Source organism: Scyliorhinus torazame, chromosome 6 (assembly GCF_047496885.1).
Source record: "Scyliorhinus torazame isolate Kashiwa2021f chromosome 6, sScyTor2.1, whole genome shotgun sequence".
Classification (NCBI taxonomy): domain Eukaryota; kingdom Metazoa; phylum Chordata; class Chondrichthyes; order Carcharhiniformes; family Scyliorhinidae; genus Scyliorhinus; species Scyliorhinus torazame.
Genome location: NC_092712.1, coordinates 325,760,643 through 325,774,936, shown reverse-complemented (window position 1 = coordinate 325,774,936; position 14,294 = coordinate 325,760,643).

Genomic DNA, 14,294 nt, shown 5'->3' with positions numbered 1-14,294 from the left:
CCACATTGATGATATTTGTAAATTTGCACTAAGTGCAGTTGGAATGAAACTTCTGAAGAGGTTGGACTGAACACTCTGCAAATTTTTTCTGTGTATTTGGAGGAACAATGGAAGAAAAAAAGTTTCTCAGTGTGATTTTAATAAGGTCACTGGTGTGGGGTGGAGTGCTTAGACCCTCTCTTTAGTTTCAGTTGCAAGGGTTGGGCTATTAGATTTTGCTTTGATTTATTGTCACATGTACCGAAGGACAGTGAAAAGTATTTTTCTGTGGCCGAGGGAACGTACACAGTAAGTACACAGTAGACAAAAGAATAATCAATAGAGAACATTGACAAATGGTACATTGACAAACAGCGATTGGTTACAGTGCGGAACAAGGGGCCAAACAAAACAAATACATGAGCAAGAGCAGCATAGGGCATCGTGAATAGTGTTCTTACAGGGAACAGATCAGTCCGAGGGGGAGTCGTTGAGGAGTGTTGTAGCTGTGGGGAAGAAGCTGTTCCTATGTCTGGATGTGCGGGTCTTCAGACTTCTGTACCTTCTGCCTGATGGAAGGGTCTGGAAGAAGGCAATGCTTGGGTGGGAGGAGTCTCTGATAATGCTGTCTGCCTTCCTGAGGCAGCGGGAGGTGTAGACAGAATCAATGTGGGGGTGGCAAGCTTGTGTGATGTTTGGGCTGAGTTCACCACACTCTGCAGTTTCTTGCGATCTTGGGACCGAGCAGTTGCCACAGCAAGCTGTTATGCAGCCGGATAGGATGCTCTCTATCGCACTTCTGTAGAAGTTTGTGAGAGTCGATGAAGATATGCCAAATTTCATTAGCTTCCGTAGGAAGTAGAGACGTTGTTGGGCTTAATACCCATTCTCTAACTCTAACTGATGTGTGCTATGCATATGCATAGCAATGTATATAGTTGGATGTACGAATTCCGGCCAGTAGGTGGGGACAGTGGTCCACCATGTGACTCGACTTATCGGCAGTTGGTAGTAAGTTGTACTAGAGGACTGTCGCATTAGAAGTAGCTCCAGGAGAATTCACTTATTTGTTACCGTTTGTATCATAGTTCATTAGTTATCTTTCCACGTATTCATTTTGTCAATAAACTAGCTTACCAGTAAAGAACTAGATGTTCTGTACCACGGCCACAACACAGAACATAACAACTGAGAATGGATAGATCATTACACAGTAACTTTCTTGACCTGTGTTGCACAATGGCCGTAAATTGTTCCTTAAACTGAAATGTTTTTACCATATTTAATGGCAGGGCTGGTCTGGAATGTGCACCATCTAAACTTTGATGGGCTCTAAGGCATTAATTGTTTTATGTTAACTTAAACAGTGCTCCGTTGAGTCCATCAACAGTTACAGTAAGACTATGTATGAAAATGTCAGTGTAGAGTTACAATGGTGATTAGAATTAACATGGAACAATTTGGCATGTACCATTGTTAGCAAAATCAACATCAGTTTCCTCAAGGTAAACATTAAATCATTAAATCCTGCGACTTTCAGATAATGGGATGTCCTTCCTGTTCATTCCCTTATTTCTCCTTTCTTTTATTTTGTCATTGTAATTTTTAATGCATGGATGATTAATGGACATGTGTCTTTAAGTTAAGCAGCAGAGAGAATGAGGAATTTAGTTGTTACCGGAGAGAATACTCCTGACAGTCTCTCCTAATTTGAACAAGAGATTCAGACATTTTCACACCAGAAAGAGAAAGGTGGGCTGGGTCTCGATTTGATTGAGTGGCTGGGGGCCAAAGACTGGGTCCAAAAGGCTGTACTCTGCCTGGTAACAGGGTGGTGATTGGATCCTGCCCCAGTGGGATGATTCTCAGAGTCCTGAACATTTCAGTTTTAATCCTGCACACAGAAAGACAGGTCCTGTTTCTTTCCCTCTCCAGAAAGCTGTGAATGCTGTGTTACTGAAGCTGAATTAATGAATGTCCAGGAAGACCATTGTGGGCTGCAGACATGGGGCGGGATTCTCTAGTTGCCGACACCGAAATTGCATTCGCCGATCAGCCGGAGAATCAAAGTTTCCGACTAAATTGGGGGCGGCGCCGCTTTCCCGATGCTCCGCCCCTTCCAAAGCACATGCGACGTATCGATGGCCTCAGGACATTGCCTGAGGCCCGCCCCCCCGATGCTCCGCCCCCGACCGGCTGAATTCCCAGCTCCGTGGGTCTATCGTGGTCTCATCCGTCGGGAACTCAGCGTGGCGGCTGCGGACTCAGTTCAGTGGAGCCACAGTCAAAAAGGGCCGATCTGTGGGCAGGGGGGAGTTTGCCAAGGGCTGTGGGCACTATGGGGGGATGGTCCAGGGCGCGCGAGCCGGCCAAATGGGGACACTATTTCGCAGGCCCGGTACGCGAGAGGCCGGCGCCATGTTGCACGGCACGGCTGCTGCATGCGCGGCCACGGACCCGGCAATTCTCCAGGCCAGACCGGCAGCTGCCCTGATGCGAGCCGCCAGCATAACGGAGGGTCCGTGGCCGTCTTACGCCATTTTTTCTGTCGTAAAACGCCACCGTTCCCACGCCGGCATGGGGACAAAGCCTCAAAATCGGAGAAACCAACCCCCGGAATCTCTCTCCAGAAACGCTGTGAGTGCTACATTCCTAAAACTACAGAGGCCTGAATGAATCCACAGTAAATGCCTTGAACTGAAAGCCAGGTTTGAAGGGGAGCAGGATGCTGGAAACACCCATCTGACCCTTTTGCTCTTTTGCAAGTTAAAGTGAGGGATTAGGAATTAGATAATAGTCAACCAGTTGTATTTACTGTAAATTTCATTATAGTTCTTGTTATTAATAAACAGTAATTGTGTTTACATTTACAAACCTAGTGACTGTAACTATGGGAGTTGGGGCCAAAGACTTTGGGTATCTTTCTAAGAATTATTGGTTAATTCAGTTGTGCTGTGACTGTGGGTCAGGTGGGCCTGGAATTGACCACACACTGGCCCAGGATGCTGTAACAGGGACTTCCACTATCTGCCTTATCCTCCAGTGGATTGGTAAGGTACCCAAAATGTTGGCCTTATGCAGATGGGGACTGGGTGGAATTCTCCCAAGCTGCCACTGTTGTGGTCAATGGTGTGCATGAGGGTCGAGTATGGCGGGAGGAACAGAAATCAGTTTCATGCTGGGTGTAAATTTACAGCGGGCATTTTGCTGGTACCCGCCATGACAGGGTGGAAAATCTCCAGAGGTCGGCAGGAAGTTCATTTGCATCCTGCCAATGGGATGCAGATATAGGCTGGACTCCAGAACGCTACATTCTCTGTGATGCCGACGTGAAACACGTTCAGTACAACATGGAACTGATCTGTACAGTGGCTGAGACTGTCTACAGAGTTCAGGATGGAGGCCGCTCACAACCTTGGAACCCAGAACACCACTTGGGCAGGGCAGCATTTGCAGGTGGGCCTTCCAGATTTGGTGTCCTGGCGAGGGTCCATCTTCCAGCCTCAGAAAGTTCCTGGAGATCTATCTTCTTTCTCGGGACGTTCATCTTCCGGTCCCAGAGTGCTCCCAGAGATCTATCTTCATTTTCAGAAGATCCATCTTCTTTTTTCAATGGCATGTCAGTGGTATTGAGCACTTTCAATACGGTGCCCTCATAGGATGGCAGACTTGTTGACTTCTTTATTTCTATGTGAACAACAAGCTGTTTCTTATATTAACCAAATGACCACACAGCCAGTAGATTAGTCCAAAAGACAGCTTATTAACAAACACACTTGTTCGATATGCAATGATTCACGCGGCTACGCACTAAACGAAACCTAATAACTAAGATGACCTTCACTTAACTTCGGGGTGACCGGCTCTGTGTGGGAGATAAGGCCTTTATCTGTGTCCACATGGGTCGGTTGGAAGTCGTCAGGTTCGTCTCGGCTGGGCTCGTCCTTCAGGTAGTGATCGCGGGTCCTTGAACTTGGCTGGTTGATACGCTGCAATTGGCCGCACACAGGCCGGTCCAAAAGAGGCCAATCCCTTGTGCACAGGGCTTCTTATCCTGCTTCTCTTTCGCGGTCCTTTGGGCGGTCCTGACTCCAGATCCAATGGATCGATAGGGTTTCGATCACCCTCATTGATCCTGGCCAATTAAGGGCAGATACCTCGGTGGCTGGGCGGGTCCTAGCTATCATTGTCCGAGGCACGTAGGCCTTTCCAAATAAGGGGAAGTGGTGCGGGTTAGTCTGCTACTGTTGTAGTTCCTTGATTCAAACTCTATTGTCCTGGGGGAAATGGTGATTGACTTTTAACGGTTGCAGGTTTTGGTCAGGTCTGGTTTCTTTGCACAATACACAGAGGCTGTGTACTTTTTTAACAAATGTTTTTTTAATTGGGTTTTTGAACAAAGTATATTTACCGTTATGTACACAGGATAAGAAACATATATATATATACACATATATAGAAGAGAAGGGCACACCCAAACATATCAATGAAAAGAAAATAATAAATAGTTTAAAAAAATACAATAAAAAATAAAATAGGATAACTGGTAGAGTATTGTGCACCTGCTCAACAGCAGCAACTCTGTACAACTGGCAAAATTATTTACAACACATAAATAGGAGACTGTTTGCGGGAGGTAGGGAGGGGGGCGGGGGGGGGGGGCGGGGAGGTAAATATACATTCGGGAGAGACAATTACAGTGGGCAATACTCGAATGGTTTTGGTGTTGTTGTCGCTTCTCCCGGATGGATCTCGCGCTCACCACTGCTTCTGCCGTTCCTCTTTCATCTTCATTCTCCTCGTTCCCTACTCCTGGAGATGCCATGTTCGTTATTGTATCCCATGCCTTCCTTCCGGCTTTCATTTCCCTGCATCCCCCCCACCTGCCTGGTTCTCCTCTCTTGTTCCCTCTTCCCTCTCCCCCCCCCCCCCCCCCCCCCCCTTCCCTCCTCCTGTGGTTCGCCTTTCTTTCCTCGTAGGTTTAGCTGTCCCCGACCCCCCGTCTATCTCTCCCTTTCATGCTTTGGATACTTTCCCCTGATTCTTGGCTACCTGGGTGTCTGGCTCCCACGTTCTGTGGAAGCCGCCGTCTGACCCTCGGATGGCGAATTTGATTTTCTCCATTTGGAGAGATTCCGAGAGGTCGGCCAGCCAGTCCGCAGCTTTGGGTGGTGCTGACCGCCAGCCAGTCTGCAGCTTTGGGCGATGCTGCTGACCGCCAGCCAGTCTGCAGCTTTGGGTGGTGCTGCTGACCGCCAGCCAGTCTGCAGCTTTGGGTGGTGCTGCTGACCGCCAGCCAGTCTGCAGCTTTGGGTTCTGCTGACCGCCAGCCAGTCTGCAGCTTTGGGTGGTGCTGACCGCCAGCCAGTCCGCAGCTTTGGGTGGTGCTGCTGACCGCCAGCCAGTCTGCAGCTTTGGGTGCTGCTGACCGCCAGCCAGTCTGCAGCTTTGGGCGATGCTGCTGACCGCCAGCCAGTCTGCAGCTTTGGGTGGTGCTGCTGACCGCCAGCCAGTCTGCAGCTTTGGGTGGTGCTGCTGACCGCCAGCCAGTCTGCAGCTTTGGGTTCTGCTGACCGCCAGCCAGTCTGCAGCTTTGGGTGGTGCTGACCGCCAGCCAGTCCGCAGCTTTGGGTGGTGCTGCTGACCGCCAGCCAGTCTGCAGCTTTGGGTGCTGCTGACCGCCAGCCAGTCCGCAGCTTTGGGTGGTGCTGACCGCCAGCCAGTCCGCAGCTTTGGGTGATGCTGCTGACCGCCAGCCAGTCTGCAGCTTTGGGTGCTGCTGACCGCCAGCCAGTCCGCAGCTTTGGGTGGTGCTGCTGACCGCCAGCCAGTCTGCAGCTTTGGGGGGGTCTGACCGCCAGCCAGTCCGCAGCTTTGGGTGGTGCTGCTGACCGCCAGCCAGTCTGCAGCTTTGGGGGGTGCTGCTGACCGCCAGCCGAACAGGATTCTACGGCGGGCGATCAGGGGGGCAAAGGCAAGGGCGTCCGCCCTCCTCCCCAGGAATAGATCTGGCTGGTCTGAAACCCCGAAGACCGCCACTTTCGGGCATGGCTCCACCCTCACCCCCACCACCTTGGACATTGCCTCGAAGAAGGCTGTCCAGTACTCCACAAGTCTGGGGCAAGACCAGAACATGTGGGCGTGGTTGGCCGTGCCTCCTTGGCACCGTTCACATCTGTCCTCCGCCTCTGGGAAGAACCTACTCATATGGGTTCTTGTTAAGTGGGCTCTGTGCACCACTTTTAGCAGCGTCAGGCTGAGCCTTGCACACGTGGAGGTGGAGTTGACCCAATGCAGTGCTTCCTTCCAGAGTCCCCACCCTATCTCAATCCCCAGGTCCTCCTCCCATTTCCTTCTTGTTGCGTCAAGTACGGTGTCGGCCCTTTCTATCAGTCGTTCATACATATCACTGCAGTTTCCTTTGTCTAGTATGCTTGCATCCAATAGTTCTTCCAGTAGTATCTGTCGTGGCGGTTGTGGGTACGTCCTTGTCTCTTTAGCTCGTTCCCCCTGGCTAGCTGGAATTTCTCTGTCAGTTCGTCCAGTGTTGCGATCCTGCCGTCCATGTATAGGTCCCTGACTGTCAGTGTCCCTCCGTCCTACCCTCACCTTTTGAAGGTGGCGTCAGTCAGCGCTGGTGGGAACCCAGGGTTATTGCAGATGGGAGCTTTGTCCGACATTCTGATCAGGCCAAATTGCTGCCATAGTTGGTTCCAGGACTGGAGGGTGGCTATCACCACAGGGCTGCTGGAGTGTTTTTTGGGTGGGGATGAGAGTGCCGCCGTGGCGAGGGCCCGGAGGGAGGGCCCCATGCAGGAGGCCTCCTCCGCGCCCACCCACTCGGCTTCTGGCTCCTTGATCCATCCCCTTATTCGCTCGGCCGTCGCTGCCCAGTGGTAAAGTTGTAGGTTTGGGAGGGCTAGCCCCCCCCCCCCCCTCCTGGATTTTGTTTTTTGCAGGACATTCTTCGGGATCCTAGCATTTTTCCCGCCCCCCCATACGAACGCCATAATTAGTTTGTCTAGTGCTTTGAAAAAGGCCTTGGGGATGTAGATCGGGATGGATCTGAATAGGAAGAGGTACCTGGGCAGCACGTTCATTTTGATCGTCTGGACTCTCCCCGCGAGGGAGAGTGGGAGTGTGTTCCATCTTTGCAGGTCCTTTTTTACTTCCTCTGTCAGACTGGTGAGGTTCCATTTGTGGATCCCTTTCCAGTCATGGGCTACTTGGATCCCCAGGTAGCGGAATTTGTTTTGGGCTTGTTTAAGCGGCAGACCCGTTAGGGCTGCCCCACCTACTTGTGGGTGAACTGGGAAGATCGCGCTTTTGCTCATGTTGAGTTTGTAGCCCGAGAAGGCACCAAACTCTCTCAGGAGCGAGGTGATTCCGTCCATGCTGCTCTGTGGATCCGAAATGTAGAGGAGCAGGTCATCTGCATAGAATGAGACTCTGTGCTCTCTGCCTCCCCTTCGGATCCCCCTCCAGCTTTTTGCTGCTCTGAGCGCGATTGCTAGTGGTTCGATCGCGAGCGGGAACAGCAGCGGGGACAGTGGGCATCCTTGTCTGGTGCCCCTGTGCAGCTGGAAGTATCGGGAGTTGGTATTGTTAGTCCGTACGCTTGCCATGGGAGCGTTGTATAGGAACTTTACCCAGGAGGTGAATCCTGTTCCAAGCCCGAACCACTCCAGTCCCTTGATGAGGTATTTCCATTTGTCGAAGGCCTTTTCTGCGTCCAGGGAGACAATAACCTCTGGTGTTCTTTCCCCAGAGGGGGTCATTATGACGCTCAGCAGGCGCCTGATGTTCGAGGTAAGCTGTCTACTGACAAAGCCCGTCTGGTCCTGTGCGACCACCTCAGGTACACAGTCTTCTAGCCTTTGGCTAGGATTTTGGCCAGTATTCTGACGTCTGCGTTCAGCAGTGAGATGGGTCTGTATGACCCACATTCCGTTGGGTCTTTGTCTTTCTTAGGTATCAGCGCGATTGAGGCCTGTGCGAGCGTGGGCGGCAGTGTGCCCCTCGCAAGCGAGTCTGTGAACATCTCCCGCAGATGCGGGGCCAGTGCTGTCACAAATTTTATGTAGAAGTCCGCCGGGAACCCATTGGGTCCCGTCGCCTTCCCCGCCTGCATGGAGCTAATGCTGACCATGATCTCCCCCAGTTCTCGTGGTGCTTCCAAGTCCCGTTTTCTGCCCTCCCCCACGACTGGAATGTCCAGTCCATCAAGGAAGCGTTTCATCCCAGACTCCCCCATTGGGGGCTCTGAGGTGTACAGCCCTGGGTAGAAGGCCTTGAAGGTTTTGTTGATCTTTTCTGGTTCTGTTTCTAGCGTGCCTCTGGTATCCCCGATTTGTGCAATTTCTCTAGTGGCTGCCTGTTTTCTCAGCTGGCGTGCCAACAGGCGGCTGGCTTTGTCTCCGTGTTCGTATAGGGTCCCACATGCCTGGCAGAGTTGGTGCACTGCTTTCCTGGTGGAGAGCAGATCAAAGTTCCTTTGTAACTCTTTCCTCTCCGCCAGGAGCTCTACGGTCGGGGCCTCGGTGTATTTACGGTCTACCTCCAGTATGGAGTCGACCAGCTGCTGCCTCACCGCCCTTTCCTCCCTATCTCTTCACGCTTTGAAAGCGATGATTTCCCCTCTTAGTACGGCCTTTAGTGCTTCCCAGAACGTGGAGGGTGAGACCTCCCCGTTCTGGTTGTTCCTCTGTGTACTCTGCTATGGCCCGTGATAACCTTTCGTTGAAGGCCTTGTCAGCTAGTAGGGCGACGTCCAACCTCCATGTGGGGCGTTGGGCCCTGCCCGTCTCCAGCCTCACGTCCATGTAGTGTGGAGCGTGGTCTGATATCACAATTGCGGAGTATCCCACCTTGTCTATCCCCGGAAGCACCGTTTTCCCCACCACAAAGAAGTCAATTCTGGTGTATACGTTGTGTACTGGGGAGAAGAAGGAGAATTCCTTCTCCCCCGGGTGGGCGAACCTCCAGGGGTCCACCACTCCCATCTGCTCCATAAAGTGACTGAGTTCCCTTGCCATGCTTGAGGTTTTCCCCGTTTTGGGGTTTGATCTGTCTGTCTTTGGATCCTGTACACAATTGAAGTCCCCCCCCCATGATTAGTCGATGCGTCGCTATGTCAGGGATTTCTGCCATGGTCTTCTTGATGAAGCTCGTGTCGTCCCAGTTGGGCGCGTACACGTTAACTAGTACTACCGGTGCCCCATCCAGGGCCCCGCTGACCATGACATACCGTCCCCCCGGGTCCGTAACCGTCTTTGTCGCCCTAAACATCGTCCTCTTGCCGATCAGTATCGCCACCCCCCTGGCCCTTGTTCCATAGCAGGAATGGTAGGCTTGTCCCACCCAGCCCTTTCTTACCCGCAGTCGGTCCTGCTCTCTCAGGTGTGTCTCTTGGAGGAAGACTATGTCGGCCCTCATATTTCTTAGGTGGGTGAGGACTCTGGATCTCTTCACTGGGCCGTTGAGTCCCCTTACGTTCCAGGTGACTATCCTGGTGGGGGGCTTCTGCCGCCTCGCTCCTGTGGGATTAACCAGACTTACCTGGTGGACACGCCCCTGCCCTCCGGGGTTTCCCTTTGTTCGGGGGCCGTCCAGGATGGCCGCTGTCACTGCTCTCTCCTTGCGGTCGGGTCCCTGCGCTCCAGGGTTTCCCTTTGTCCAGGGGGCACCTGACATGGCCGCCCACTGAGCGTCCGCCATGCGGGTAGTCCCCTGCACTCTGGGGTCTCCCTTCGCCCAGAGACCGTACTGGGTGGGTGCTTGCAGCGAGTCCTTGTTTCGAGCCCTTGGTTGTGGCACTTTGTAGCCCAATTCCTTTTCTAGCCTTTGTCCCTCCTTCCCTGTGTCGCCCCTCCCTGGTCTCTCCTTCCCTGTGTCGCCCCTCCGCGGTCTCTCCCTCCCTATGTCCCCCCCCTCCCGGTCTCCCACTTTTCCCCCTTCTCCCGTATTCCCCTCCAATGTCCCTCTTTCCCCTGCTCCTATCCCCGTTTTCTCTCCCATCTCTGTTGAATGGTCCCCCCCACCCCCAGCCTGGCACCTTCCCCCCTGTTGGGGGCGCGCTGCGGCCCTGCTTTGTTGCATGCCCCCGGCGCTAGCTTTCCCGCTAGTACGATGGCCCCCCTCTCGGGAGTTACTGTCTCGCTTCTCCCCTGCCCGGCCTCTGCGGATTTCTGCCCGCTCTTCCCCCGTCCTACCCTGCACTCCTCTTGCTTGCTCTCCCTTCTCCACTACTCTCGTTCCCTCGTGCTGGGGCCTGGCCTCCCACCTGAAGCGGTCCCTCGGGCAGTGGTCTGTTCTTAGTTCAGGGTGCGCTCGCCGTGACGGGGGCGGGGGGGGGGGGGGGGGGGGGTGGGTGCCTGCCGTTGCTTCCCCCCTCCCCTCCCTCCTGTCAGCGTGCTGTTGCTTCTTGCCAGGGCCCCCTCATTTCTACCCTCGCTGGTGGTTTTCCAGCCCGCGTTCCTCGACAAACTTGTTTGCTTCGGTGGGGGCTGTAAAGAAGTATTCTCTTTCTTAGTATGTGACCCAGAGTTTCGCTGGTACAGCATACCAAAACGCACGTCACTCTTGTGAAGAGCTGCATTCGCTCTATTAAACTCGGCCCATCTCCTGGCTCGGTCTGCCCCAATGACCTCGTAAATTCTAATGGCATGTCCTTCCCATTTGCAGGTTCTGTTTTTCCTGGCCCAGCGCAGGATTGTCTTGGTACCGGTGCAGCTTAGCTATAACTGCTCTCGGGTGTTCCCCTGCTTTGGGCTTCGGGTGCAGCGACCGGTGTGCTCTGTCCATTTCTGGTGGGCTGGGAAAGGTTTTCTTCCCCACTAAGTTGCCCAGCATCTCGGCCCACTATCCTGACATTTTTCTCCTCGAGCGGTTTTCCTGGTCGTCCACTCTGCCCTTCAGGCTCCCCTGTGTTGTGCCCAGTCTCGCCACCTCCCTCTCCAGGGCCGTGATCCGGTCGCTCATGTCAGTCGCTCCCTTCTCCAGCTCCTTAATGGTCGCCTCTTGGGCTTCCATTTTCTCCCCTTGTGTGTCCAATTTCTCCTCTGCTCTGCCCAGGGCCTGCTGCACCTCCGCCAGGGCCTTGACCATTGCTGCCTGCACTGCGGCCTCTATGTCTGCCCTAGCCTCTGCCTTGTTTACCTGCTGATGTCCCCTCAGCGCATCGGCAAAGGCTGCCTTCCAGTTCCAGCTCCCACCTGGCCCTGGGGGAGACCTGTCTGCCCAGCTCTTTTTGATCCGGCGATACTTCCGTTCTGCCACTTTGTGCGCTGATTGGCTCGTCTGAACTGGCTCGCCCATTGCCCCGTCTGCCTTTGGTGCCCCTCCTGGCATTTCTTTTCCTTTTTTTTTGTTTTTCCCTCCTTTTTTTTTGTTTCTTCCCTTTTTCTTCTCCCCTCCCTTCTCTCCTTTGCCACTTCATTTTTCCTCTTTTATAAAATTCTTCTCAGATGAACTTGTTTTGGGTGAGAAAACAAAAGTGCAAAAATAATTTTTTTAAGTTTTAAAAGTTCAAAAGTTTTCTTTTCAGAGTTTTGTTTTTGCAAAAGTTTTGCGAAAGTTCTTTTTTCCTTCCTTTTCCCTCACTCACCCAGGTCGAGAGAGAGAGAGAGAGAGAGAGGCTTCTGGTCAGGAGTCCCTCTTTGTTCCTGCCTCGTGGTGGTCGCCGCGGTGGCGGGGCGGTCGGTTGGTCCCCGCTGCTTGGTCCGGGCTGCCGCTCATTGCACCCTGTGCTCTCCTGCTGGGGGGGGGGGGGGGGGGGGCGGGGGGGGGGGGGGGGCAGGGGGGTCATCGATCGCTCCTCCGCTCCTTCCTCCCTGCAGGTTCGGCCCCCGCTTCGGTCTGGGCCGCCGCTTCGGTCCGGGCGACAGCTTGTCCTGCCCTGCGCTCTGCTGCCGTGCGTGGGGGAGGGGGGGGCCGCCGCTGGATCGCTCCACTCCCGAGGGCCCAGTACCCCTGCTCCTGATTTCGCGGGACTTTAATTTTGTTTTACCCAGAGACTCCCTGAAAAAGTCCTGACTTCGTGGACCTGCGGGAGCTTTTCTGCTGCGACCGCTCCGCACACGAATGCCACCGGATGTCCAGCGGCCGTGTACTTGTCTGTGTCCAGGTTGACCACATGGTCTTTTGCAGGTGGCCATTTTAGATGGCTACAGACTACGCACCATCCAGGTCTGCCCTGCCACAGAATAGAATGTAAAACACCGGGGCCGTTAAAAATTAGGCTGGAGCCAGACGATTTGGCATGTTTTCCGGCCAGAAAGTCAGAACAGATAGATTCTGAAATCAAAATACAAATATTATGGACTGGATATTGTTATGTTGTGCTGTGCTAACGTGAAAGGGAAACTTGGAAAACTATCACAGTGATTTTCAATTTATGGTTTATGTTACGTGAAAATACATGCACTGAAGTTAGGAGTTACAGTTTCCAGTAACAAGTTTGGAGATTTTCAATTTGAAATGAGACACATTAATTAACAAATGAAAATGGAACTTAAACACACAAGATTAAATTTACACAGTTAAAATTAATCTGACAGAACATTTTTCCATAAAAAGTCTTCCTTGGTTAGACTCACAAATAAACACCCCATTAGGCAACAGTCCTAATAGATACTTAATGCATATTAAAAAAAGCTGCAGTAATGTACCACAAGGCACAGCCTACAGTTGCTGTATGGAAAGTATGTCACAGGGCTTCTTTCTCTCTCACTCATTCATTCCCCTGTGGAGAATTCTCAAAAGCTTTAGAACAATACTCTGCCTTATGAAAACAACAAATCCCCACCTGGGATCTCTGCAAATAGATCACAGTACTTCATTATAGGTCTCTTCCAGCACAAAACAAACTTCAGGATCTTATATGGCCACTCCCCACAGCACAACTTCCAACCTTTCCTTAAATATGTTTTTTCTACTTTTCCGCTAGTGTTTACAATATCTCTGAACTTAACCATCTTTAAAATATTACATTTTTTCTTGCTCTCTTTGCCCCCACGTTTAGCAAATAAAACAAAGTTAATTCATGATATTTCCCAATGTACCTTTTAATATCTCCTTATGTCCAGTAATTTTGGATAAAATTAAATGTAATAACTTAGCCTTATTTATCATGACCTTTTCTCAAGTTATAAACTCCTTCCAACCTGTCTTTGAAATTCAATAGCTAAAAATATAAATTATCACTTATCTCCACATGAAAATTTCTGTCCATGTTTTGTTTACTTGTGGAATATCCAACCTGGCCATATTCACATCAAACGCCAGCCTTTCACACCTAGCCCCTTTAATGGCCACAATTACAGAGATACTCAGTCCCCATCTTAATTAAATTAGTCGCACACAGAGACACACATATTTACCGTCCCCACATTCTTGCTTTACAGGTTACCGGTGCCCCCAAAATATTACAAAATAGCATTTTCTTCACAATTTCTATGGAGTCTGCAAGACTCTGTGGCATGTTGAATGTGGTGGATGAGACTGGGATCTGGAAGTCCTATCTCCATTCCAGGCATTCCCAAAAGGCACCTGCAAATCAGCCAGGCTTTTATGCAGATAGAGGCGAGCAGGAAGTTGTGATTTTAACTGCCAAAAGGTGCATATATCGCTGTTAATATTCCATGACTTTGTACTGGAGACATGAATTGCTCTGTAGGTCTGAGGTACAGCATTCTAGACCTTCCGCAGAGCTGTGTGGGACCAGATTTCAAACTGAATTTGCCTTTGAGATAGAGGCTGTTGGATGACCTCCGGGAAAGTGGGTGGGAGCAATGCGGTGGTTGGAAAAGACAACAGGGGCATTCCCGTGGGCTCCCCTTCAGCATTCCTGGCCTCGTAAACTAAGAGGCCGACATTTCAGACTGCCAGTGTGGCTGGGTGCCCAGAATGTTGTCCACAAAGGAAGACAGTTTGAAGAAATGGGTGCAGGACCCTCACACATGTTGCATGTAGTGGAAAGGAAGCTAAAGTCAAGGTCCGAGGTAGCAGAACCGCCAGTCAGCACAGCAAGAAAGAGGAGGGTGAGATTGTAGCACCATCGATCACACACGAGGCGAGACGTAGAGAACTTCAATCGAGGCTTTAGTGAGCAGACTTGTTCAGACTTGTTCCCCAGCAGCTCAGTCACAGAATGCAGCTGCGGGGAGTAAACCGGGTTCTTATACCCCGCCTATCTGGGTGGAGCCCAGTAGGCGGCAGATCCAATCGGGACCCAGCATCTGTCCTCCAATAGCTCCTCGGCATTCATGGTGTACCGTATTACCCCTAATAGATACCACCACAGAGATATTATCCTG